The sequence below is a fragment of the Pristiophorus japonicus genome, unplaced genomic scaffold (assembly GCF_044704955.1).
Source record: "Pristiophorus japonicus isolate sPriJap1 unplaced genomic scaffold, sPriJap1.hap1 HAP1_SCAFFOLD_328, whole genome shotgun sequence".
Taxonomy (NCBI): Eukaryota; Metazoa; Chordata; class Chondrichthyes; family Pristiophoridae; genus Pristiophorus; species Pristiophorus japonicus.
In genome coordinates, this window is record NW_027253084.1 from 143893 (window position 1) to 155883 (window position 11991).

Below are 11991 nucleotides of genomic sequence, written 5' to 3' on the forward strand. Positions count from 1 at the left end.
ATTGATTTAGGGATTAATGCACTGACATTAATTGGGAGATTAATGCAGTGACATTAATTGGGAGATTAATGCAGTGACATTGATTGGGAGATTAATGCAGTGACATTAATTGGGAGATTAATGCAGTGACATTGATTGGGAGATTAATGCAGTTGCATTGATTGGGAGATTAACGCAGTGACATTGATTGGGGGATTAATGCAGTGACATTGATTGGGATATTAACGCAGTGACATTGATTGGGAGATTAATGCAGTGACATTGATTGGGGGATTAACGCAGTGACATTGATTGGGGGATTAACGCAGTGACATTGATTGGGGGATTAATGCAGTGACATTAATTGGGAGATTAATGCAGTGACATTGATTGGGAGATTAATGCAGTGATATTAATTGGGAGATTAATGCAGTGACATTGATTGGGAGATTAATGCAGTGACATTGATTGGGAGATTAATGCAGTGACATTGATTGGGAGATTAACGCAGTGACATTGATTGGGAGATTAATGCAGTGACATTAATTGGGAGATTAATGCAGTGACATTAATTGGGAGATTAACGCAGTGACATTGATTGGGGTATTAATGCAGTGACATTGATTGGGAGATTAACGCAGTGACATTGATTGGCAGATTAATGCAGTGACATTGATTGGGGGATGAATGCAGTGACATTGATTGGGGGATTAATGCAGTGACATTTATTGGGAGATTAACGCAGTGACATTGATTGGGAGATTAATGCAGTGACATTGATTGGGGCATTAATGCAGTGACATTGATTGGGAGATTAACGCAGTGACATTGATTGGGAGATTAACGCAGTGACATTGATTGGGAGATTAATGCAGTGACATTGATTGGGAGATTAATGCAGTGACATTGATTGGGAGATTAATGCAGTGACATTGATTGGGGGATTAACGCAGTGACATTGATTGGGGGATTAACGCAGTGACATTGATTGGGAGATTAATGCAGTGACATTGATTGGGAGATTAATGCAGTGACATTATTTGGGGGATTAACGCAGTGACATTCATTGGGAGATTAATGCAGTGACATTGATTGGGGGATTAATGCAGTGACATTGATTGGGGGATTAATGCAGTGACATTTATTGGGGGATTAATGAAGTGACATTGATTGGGAGATTAATGCACTGTCATTGATTGGGGGATTAATGCAGTGACATTGATTGGGGGATTAATGCATTGACATTGATTGGGGGATTAATGCAGTGACATTGATTGGAGGATTAATGCAGTGACATTTATTGGGTGATTAATGCAGTGACATTGATTGGAAGATTAATGCAGTGACATTGATTGGGGGCTTAATGCAGTGACATTGAATGGGGGATTAATGCAGTGACATTGATTGGGAGATTAATGCAGTGACATTGATTGGGGGATTAATGCAGTGACATTGATTGGGGGATTAATGCAGTGACATTGATTGGGGGATTAATGCAGTGACATTGATTGGGAGATTAATGCAGTGACATTGATTGGGAGATTAATGCAGTGACATTGATTGGGAGATTAATGCAGTGACATTGATTGGGAGATTAACGCAGTGACATTGATTGGGGGATTAATGCAGTGACATTGATTGGGAGATTAATGCAGTGTCATTGATTGGGCGATTGATGCAGTGACATTGATTGGGAGATTAACGCAGTGACATTGATTGGGAGATTAACGCAGTGACATTGATTGGGGGATTAACGCAGTGACATTGATTGGGGGATTAATGCAGTGACATTGATTGGGAGATTAATGCAGTGACATTGATTGGGGGATTAATGCAGTGACATTGATTGGGAGATGAACGCAGTGACATTGATTGAGAGATTAACGCAGTGACATTGATTGGGAGATTAATGCAGTGACATTGATTGGGAGATTAATGCAGTGACATTGATTGGGAGATTAACGCAGTGACATTGATTGGGGGATTAATGCAGTGACATTGATTGGGAGATTAATGCAGTGACATTGATTGGGAGATTAATGCAGTGACATTGATTGGGAGGTTAATGCAGTGACATTGATTGGGAGATTAATGCAGTGACATTGATTGGGGGATTAATGCAGTGACATTGATTGGGGGATTAATGCAGTGTCATTGATTGGGGGATTAATGCAGTGACATTGATTGGGGGATTAATGCATTGACATTGATTGGGGGATTAATGCAGTGACATTGATTGGAGGATTAATGCAGTGACATTTATTGGGTGATTAATGCAGTGACATTGATTGGAAGACTAATGCAGTGACATTGATTGGGGGATTAATGCAGTGACATTGATTGGGGGATTAATGCAGTGACATTGATTGGGAGATTAATGCAGTGACATTGATTGGGGGATTAATGCAGTGACATTGATTGGGGGATTAATGCAGTGACATTGATTGGGGGATTAATGCAGTGACATTGATTGGGAGATTAAAGCAGTGACATTGATTGGGAGATTAATGCAGTGACATTGATTGGGAGATGAATGCAGTGACATTGATTGGGAGATTAACGCAGTGACATTGATTGGGGGATTAATGCAGTGACATTGATTGGGAGATTAATGCAGTGACATTGATTGGGAGATTGATGCAGTGACATTGATTGGGAGATTAACGCAGTGACATTGATTGGGAGATTAACGCAGTGACATTGATTGGGGGATTAACGCAGTGACATTGATTGGGGGATTAATGCAGTGACATTGATTGGGAGATTAATGCAGTGACATTGATTGGGGGATTAATGCAGTGACATTGATTGGGAGATGAACGCAGTGACATTGATTGAGAGATTAACGCAGTGACATTGATTGGGAGATTAATGCAGTGACATTGATTGGGAGATTAATGCAGTGACATTGATTGGGAGATTAACGCAGTGACATTGATTGGGGGATTAACGCATTGACATTGATTGGGAGATTAATGCAGTGACATTGATTGGGAGATTAATGCAGTGACATTGATTGGGAGATTAATGCAGTGACATTGATTGGGAGATTAATGCACTGACATTGATTGGGGGATTAATGCAGTGACATTGATTGGGGGATTAACGCAGTGACATTGATTGGGGGATTAATGCAGTGACATTGATTGGGGGATTAACTCAGTGACATTGATTGGGAGATTAATGCAGTGACATTGATCGGGGGATTAAGGCAGTGACATTCATTGGGAGATTAATGCAGTGACATTGATTGGGGGATTAATGCAGTGACATTGATTGGGGGATTAATGCAGTGACATTTATTGGGGGATTAATGCAGTGACATTGATTGGGAGATTAATGCACTAAATTGATTGGGGGATTAATGCAGTGACATTGATTGGGGGATTAATGCATTGACATTGATTGGGGGATTAATGCAGTGACATTGATTGGAGGATTAATGCAGTGACATTTGTTGGGTGATTAATGCAGTGACATTGATTGGAAGATTAATGCAGTGACATTGATTGGGGGATTAATGCAGTGACATTGATTGGGGGATTAATGCAGTGACATTGATTGGGAGATTAATGCAGTGACATTGATTGGGGGATTAATGCAGTGACATTGATTGGGGGATTAATGCAGTGACATTGATTGGGGGATTAATGCAGTGACATTGATTGGGAGATTAATGCAGTGACATTGATTGGGAGATTAATGCAGTGACATTGATTGGGAGATTAATGCAGTGACATTGATTGGGAGATTAACGCAGTGACATTGATTGGGGGATTAATGCAGTGACATTGATTGGGAGATTAATGCAGTGACATTGATTGGGAGATTAATGCAGTGACATTGATTGGGAGATTAACGCAGTGACATTGATTGGGAGATTAACGCAGTGACATTGATTGGGGGATTAACGCAGTGACATTGATTGGGGGATTAATGCAGTGACATTGATTGGGAGATTAATGCAGTGACATTGATTGGGGGATTAATGCAGTGACATTGATTGGGAGATGAACGCAGTGACATTGATTGAGAGATTAACGCAGTGACATTGATTGGGAGATTAATGCAGTGACATTGATTGGGAGATTAATGCAGTAACATTGATTGGGGGATTAATGCAGTGACATTGATTGGGGGATGAATGCAGTGACATTGATTGGGGGATTAATGCAGTGACATTTATTGGGAGATTAACGCAGTGACATTGATGGGGAGATTAATGCAGTGACATTGATTGGGAGATTAATGCAGTGACATTGATTTTGGGATTAATGCAGTGACATTGATTGGGAGATTAATGCATTGATATTGATTGGGAGATTAATGCAGTGACATTGATTGGCGGATTAATGCAGTGACATTGATTGGGAGATTAATGCTTTGACATTGATTGGGAGATTAATGCAGTGACATTAATTGGGAGATTAATGCAGTGACATTGATTGGGAGATTAATGCAGTGACATTGATTGGGAGATTAATGCAGTGACATTGATTGGGAGATTAATGCAGTGACATTAATTGGGAGATTAACGCAGTGACATTGATTGGGAGATTAATGCAGTGACATTGATTGGGAGATTAATGCAGTGACTTTGATTGGGAGATTAACGCAGTGACATTGATTGGGAGATTAACGCAGTGACATTGATTGGGAGATTAATGCAGTGACATTGATTGGGGGATTAATGCACTGACATTAATTGGGAGATTAATGCAGTGACATTAATTGGGAGATTAATGCAGTGACATTGATTGGGAGATTAATGCAGTGACATTAATTGGGAGATTAATGCAGTGACATTGATTGGGAGATTAATGCAGTTGCATTGATTGGGAGATTAACGCAGTGACATTGATTGGGGGATTAATGCAGTGACATTGATTGGGAGATTAACGCAGTGACATTGATTGGGAGATTAACGCAGTGACATTGATTGGGGGATTAACGCAGTGACATTGATTGGGGGATTAATGCAGTGACATTGATTGGGAGATTAATGCAGTGATATTAATTGGGAGATTAATGCAGTGACATTGATTGGGAGATTAATGCAGTGACATTAATTGGGAGATTAATGCAGTGACATTAATTGGGAGATTAATGCAGTGACATTGATTGGGAGATTAATGCAGTGACATTGATTGGGAGATTAATGCAGTGACATTGATTGGGAGATTAATGCAGTGACATTAATTGGGAGATTAATGCAGTGACATTAATTGGGAGATTAACGCAGTGACATTGATTGGGGGATTAACGCAGTGACATTGATTGGGGGATTAACTCAGTGACATTGATTGGGAGATTAATGCAGTGACATTGATTGGGGGATTAACGCAGTGACATTCATTGGGAGATTAATGCAGTGACATTGATTGGTGGATTAATGCAGTGACATTGATTGGGGGATTAATGCAGTGACATTTATTGGGGGATTAATGCAGTGACATTGATTGGGAGATTAATGCACTGACATTGATTGGGGGATTAATGCAGTGACATTGATTGGGGGATTAATGCATTGACATTGATTGGGGGATTAATGCAGTGACATTGATTGGAGGATTAATGCAGTGACATTTATTGGGTGATTAATGCAGTGACATTGATTGGAAGATTAATGCAGTGACATTGATTGGGGGATTAATGCAGTGACATTGATTGGGAGATTAATGCAGTGACATTGATTGGGGGATTAATGCAGTGACATTGATTGGGGGATTAATGCAGTGACATTGATTGGGAGATTAATGCAGTGACATTGATTGGGAGATTAATGCAGTGACATTGATTGGGAGATTAATGCAGTGACATTGATTGGGAGATTAATGCACTGACATTGATTGGGGGATTAATGCAGTGACATTGATTGGGAGATTAATGCAATGACATTGATTGGGAGATTAATGCAGTGACATTGATTGGGAGATTAACGCAGTGACATTGATTGGGAGATTAACGCAGTGACATTGATTGGGGGATTAACGCAGTGACATTGAATGGGGGATTAATGCAGTGACATTGATTGGGAGATTAATGCAGTGACATTGATTGGGGGATTAATGCAGTGACATTGATTGGGAGATGAACGCAGTGACATTGATTGTGTGATTAACGCAGTGACATTGATTGGGAGATTAATGCAGTGACATTGATTGGGAGATTAATGCAGTAACATTGATTGGGGGATTAATGCAGTGACATTGATTGGGGGATGAATGCAGTGACATTGATTGGGGGATTAATGCAGTGACATTGATTGGGAGATTAACGCAGTGACATTGATTGGGGGATTAATGCACTGACATTGATTGGGAGATTAATGCACTGACATTGATTGGGAGATTAATGCAGTGACATTGATTGGGGGATTAATGCAGTGACATTGATTGGGAGATTAATGCAGTGATATTAATTGGGAGATTAATGCAGTGACATTGATTGGGAGATTAATGCAGTGACATTAATTGGGAGATTTATGCAGTGACATTGATTGGGGGATTAATGCAGTGACATTGATTGGGAGATTAATGCAGTGACATTGATTGGGGGATTAATGCAGTGACATTGATTGGGGGATTAACGCAGTGATATTGATTGGGAGATTAATGTAGTGACATTGATTGGGAGATTAATGCAGTGACATTGATTGGGAGATTAATGCAGTGACATTGATTGGGAGATTAATGCAGTGACATTGATTGGGAGATTAATGCATTGACATTGATTGGGGGATTAACGCAGTGACATTGATTGGGAGATTAATGCAGTGACATTAATTGGGAAATTAATGCAGTGACATTGATTGGGAGATTAACGCAGTGACATTGATTGGGAGATTAACGCAGTAACATTGATTGGGAGATTAACACAGCGACATTGATTGGGAGATTAATGCAGTGACATTGATTGGGAGATTAATGTACTGACACTGATTGGGAGATTAATGCAGTGACATTAATTGGGAGATTAACGCAGTGACATTGATTGGGGGATTAATGCAGTGACATTGATTGGGAGATTAACGCAGTGACATTGATTGGGAGATTAATGCAGTGACATTGATTGGGAGATTAATGCACTGACATTGATTGGGAGATTAACGCAGTGACATTGATTGGGGGATTAATGCAGTGACATTGATTGGGAGATTAATGCAGTGACATTGATTTTGGGATTAATGCAGTGACATTGATTGGGAGATTAATGCATTGATATTGATTGGGAGATTAATGCAGTGACATTGATTGGCGGATTAATGCAGTGACATTGATTGGGAGATTAATGCAGTGGCATTGATTGGGAGATTAATGCAGTGACATTAATTGGGAGATTAATGCAGTGACATTAATTGGGAGATTAATGCAGTGACATTGATTGGGAGATTAATGCACTGACATTGATTGGGGGATTAATGCAGTGACATTGATTGGGGGATTAATGCATTGACATTGATTGGGGGATTAATGCAGTGACATTGATTGGAGGATTAATGCATTGACATTTATTGGGTGATTAATGCAGTGACATTGATTGGAAGATTAATGCAGTGACATTGATTGGGGGATTAATGCAGTGACATTGATTGGGGGATTAATGCAGTGACATTGATTGGGAGACTAATGCAGTGGCATTGATTGGGGGATTAATGCAGTGACATTGATTGGGGGATTAATGCAGTGACATTGATTGGGGGATTAATGCAGTGACATTGATTGGGAGATTAATGCAGTGACATTGATTGGGAGATTAATGCAGTGACATTAATTGGGAGATTAATGCAGTGACATTGATTGGGAGATTAACGCAGTGACATTGATTGGGGGATTAATGCAGTGACTTTGATTGGGAGATTAATGCAGTGACATTGATTGGGAGATTAATGCAGTGACATAGATTGGGAGATTAACGCAGTGACATTGATTGGGAGATTAACGCAGTGACATTGATTGGGGGATTAACGCAGTGACATTGACTGGGAGATTAATGCAGTGACATTGATTGGGGGATTAATGCAGTGACATTGATTGGGGGATGAATGCAGTGACATTGATTGGGGGATTAATGCAGTGACATTTATTGGGAGATTAACGCAGTGACATTGATTGGGAGATTAATGCAGTGGCATTGATTGGGGGATTAATGCAGTGACATTGATTGGGATATTAACGCAGTGACATTGATTGGGGGATTAATGCACTGACATTGATTGGGAGATTAATGCACTGACATTGATTGGGAGATTAATGCAGTGACATTGATTGGGGGATTAATGCAGTGACATTGATTGGGAGATTAATGCAGTGACATTGATTGGGAGATTAACGCAGTGACATTGATTGGGGGATTAATGCAGTGACATTGATTGGGAGATTAATGCAGTGACATTGATTGGGAGATTAATGCAGTGACATTGATTGGGAGATTAACGCAGTGACATTGATTGGGAGATTAACGCAGTGACATTGATTGGGGGATTAACGCAGTGACATTGATTGGGGGATTAATGCAGTGACATTGATTGGGAGATTAATGCAGTGACATTGATTGGGAGATTAATGCAGTGACATTGATTGGGAGATTAATGCAGTGACATTGATTGGGAGATTAACGCAGTGACATTGATTGGGGGATTAACGCAGTGACATTGATTGGGAGATTAATGCAGTGACATTGATTGGGAGATTAATGCAGTGACATTGATTGGGAGATTAATGCAGTGACATTGATTGGGAGATTTAATGCACTGACATTGATTGGGGGATTAATGCAGTGACATTGATTGGGGGATTAATGCAGTGACATTGATTGGGAGATTAACGCAGTGACATTGATTGGGAGATTTAATGCACTGACATTGATTGGGGGATTAATGCAGTGACATTGATTGGGGGATTAATGCAGTGACATTGATTGGGAGATTAACGCAGTGACATTGATTGGGAGATTAATGCAGTGACATTGATTGGGAGATTAATGCACTGACATTGATTGGGAGATTAACGCAGTGGCATTGATTGGGGGATTAATGCAGTGACATTGATTGGGAGATTAATGCAGTGACATTGATTTTGGGATTAATGCAGTGACATTGATTGGGAGATTAATGCATTGATATTGATTGGGAGATTAATGCAGTGACATTGATTGGCGGATTAATGCAGTGACATTGATTGGGAGATTAATGCAGTGGCATTGATTGGGAGATTAATGCAGTGACATTAATTGGGAGATTAATGCAGTGACATTAATTGGGAGATTAATGCAGTGACATTGATTGGGAGATTAATGCACTGACATTGATTGGGGGATTAATGCAGTGACATTGATTGGGGGATTAATGCATTGACATTGATTGGGGGATTAATGCAGTGACATTGATTGGAGGATTAATGCATTGACATTTATTGGGTGATTAATGCAGTGACATTGATTGGAAGATTAATGCAGTGACATTGATTGGGGGATTAATGCAGTGACATTGATTGGGGGATTAATGCAGTGACATTGATTGGGAGACTAATGCAGTGGCATTGATTGGGGGATTAATGCAGTGACATTGATTGGGGGATTAATGCAGTGACATTGATTGGGGGATTAATGCAGTGACATTGATTGGGAGATTAATGCAGTGACATTGATTGGGAGATTAATGCAGTGACATTAATTGGGAGATTAATGCAGTGACATTGATTGGGAGATTAACGCAGTGACATTGATTGGGGGATTAATGCAGTGACTTTGATTGGGAGATTAATGCAGTGACATTGATTGGGAGATTAATGCAGTGACATAGATTGGGAGATTAACGCAGTGACATTGATTGGGAGATTAACGCAGTGACATTGATTGGGGGATTAACGCAGTGACATTGACTGGGAGATTAATGCAGTGACATTGATTGGGGGATTAATGCAGTGACATTGATTGGGGGATGAATGCAGTGACATTGATTGGGGGATTAATGCAGTGACATTTATTGGGAGATTAACGCAGTGACATTGATTGGGAGATTAATGCAGTGGCATTGATTTGGGGATTAATGCAGTGACATTGATTGGGATATTAACGCAGTGACATTGATTGGGGGATTAATGCACTGACATTGATTGGGAGATTAATGCACTGACATTGATTGGGAGATTAATGCAGTGACATTGATTGGGGGATTAATGCAGTGACATTGATTGGGAGATTAATGCAGTGACATTGATTGGGAGATTAACGCAGTGACATTGATTGGGGGATTAATGCAGTGACATTGATTGGGAGATTAATGCAGTGACATTGATTGGGAGATTAATGCAGTGACATTGATTGGGAGATTAACGCAGTGACATTGATTGGGAGATTAACGCAGTGACATTGATTGGGGGATTAACGCAGTGACATTGATTGGGGGATTAATGCAGTGACATTCATTGGGAGATTAATGCAGTGACATTGATTGGGGGATTAATGCAGTGACATTGATTGGGAGATGAACGCAGTGACATTGATTGAGAGATTAACGCAGTGACATTGATGGGAGATTAATGCAGTGACATTGATTGGGAGATTAATGCAGTGACATTGATTGGCAGATTAATGCAGTGACATTGATTGGGAGATTAACGCAGTGACATTGATTGGGGGATTAACGCAGTGACATTGATTGGGAGATTAATGCAGTGACATTGATTGGGAGATTAATGCAGTGACATTGATTGGGAGATTAATGCAGTGACATTGATTGGGAGATTTAATGCACTGACATTGATTGGGGGATTAATGCAGTTACATTGATTGGGGGATTAACGCAGTGACATTGATTGGTGGATTAATGCAGTGACATTGATTGGGGGATTAACTCAGTGACATTGATTGGGAGATTAATGCAGTGACATTGATTGGGGGATTAACGCAGTGACATTCATTGGGAGATTAATGCAGTGACATTGATTGGGGGATTAATGCAGTGACATTGATTGGGGGATTGATGCAGTGACATTTATTGGGGGATTAATGCAGTGACATTGATTGGGAGATTAATGCACTGACATTGATTGGGGGATTAATGCAGTGACATTGATTGGGGGATTAATGCATTGACATTGATTGGGGGATTAATGCAGTGACATTGATTGGAGGATTAATGCAGTGACATTTATTGGGTGATTAATGCAGTGACATTGATTGGAAGATTAATGCAGTGACATTGATTGGGGGATTAATGCAGTGACATTGATTGGGAGATTAATGCAGTGACATTGATTGGGGGATTAATGCAGTGACATTGATTGGGGGATTAATGAAGTGACATTGATTGGGGGATTAATGCAGTGACATTGATTGGGAGATTAATGCAGTGACATTGATTGGGAGATTAATGCAGTGACATTGATTGGGGGATTAATGCAGTGACATTGATTGGGAGATTAATGCAGTGACATTGATTGGGAGATTAATGCAGTGACATTGATTGGGAGATTAACGCAGTGACATTGATTGGGAGATTAACGCAGTGACATTGATTGGGGGATTAACGCAGTGACATTGATTGGGGGATTAATGCAGTGACATTGATTGGGAGATTAATGCAGTGACATTGATTGGGGGATTAATGCAGTGACATTGATTGGGAGATGAACGCAGTGACATTGATTGAGAGATTAACGCAGTGACATTGATTGGGAGATTAATGCAGTGACATTGATTGGGAGATTAATGCAGTAACATTGATTGAGAGATTAATGCAGTGACATTGATTGGGGGATGAATGCAGTGACATTGATTGGGGGATTAATGCAGTGACATTTATTGGGAGATTAACGCAGTGACATTTATTGGGAGATTAACGCAGTGACATTGATTGGGAGATTAATGCAGTGACATTGATTGGGAGATTAATGCAGTGACATTGATTTTGGAATTAATGCAGTGACATTGATTGGGAGATTTATGCATTGATATTGATTGGGAGATTAATGCAGTGACATTGATTGGCGGATTAATGCAGTGACATTG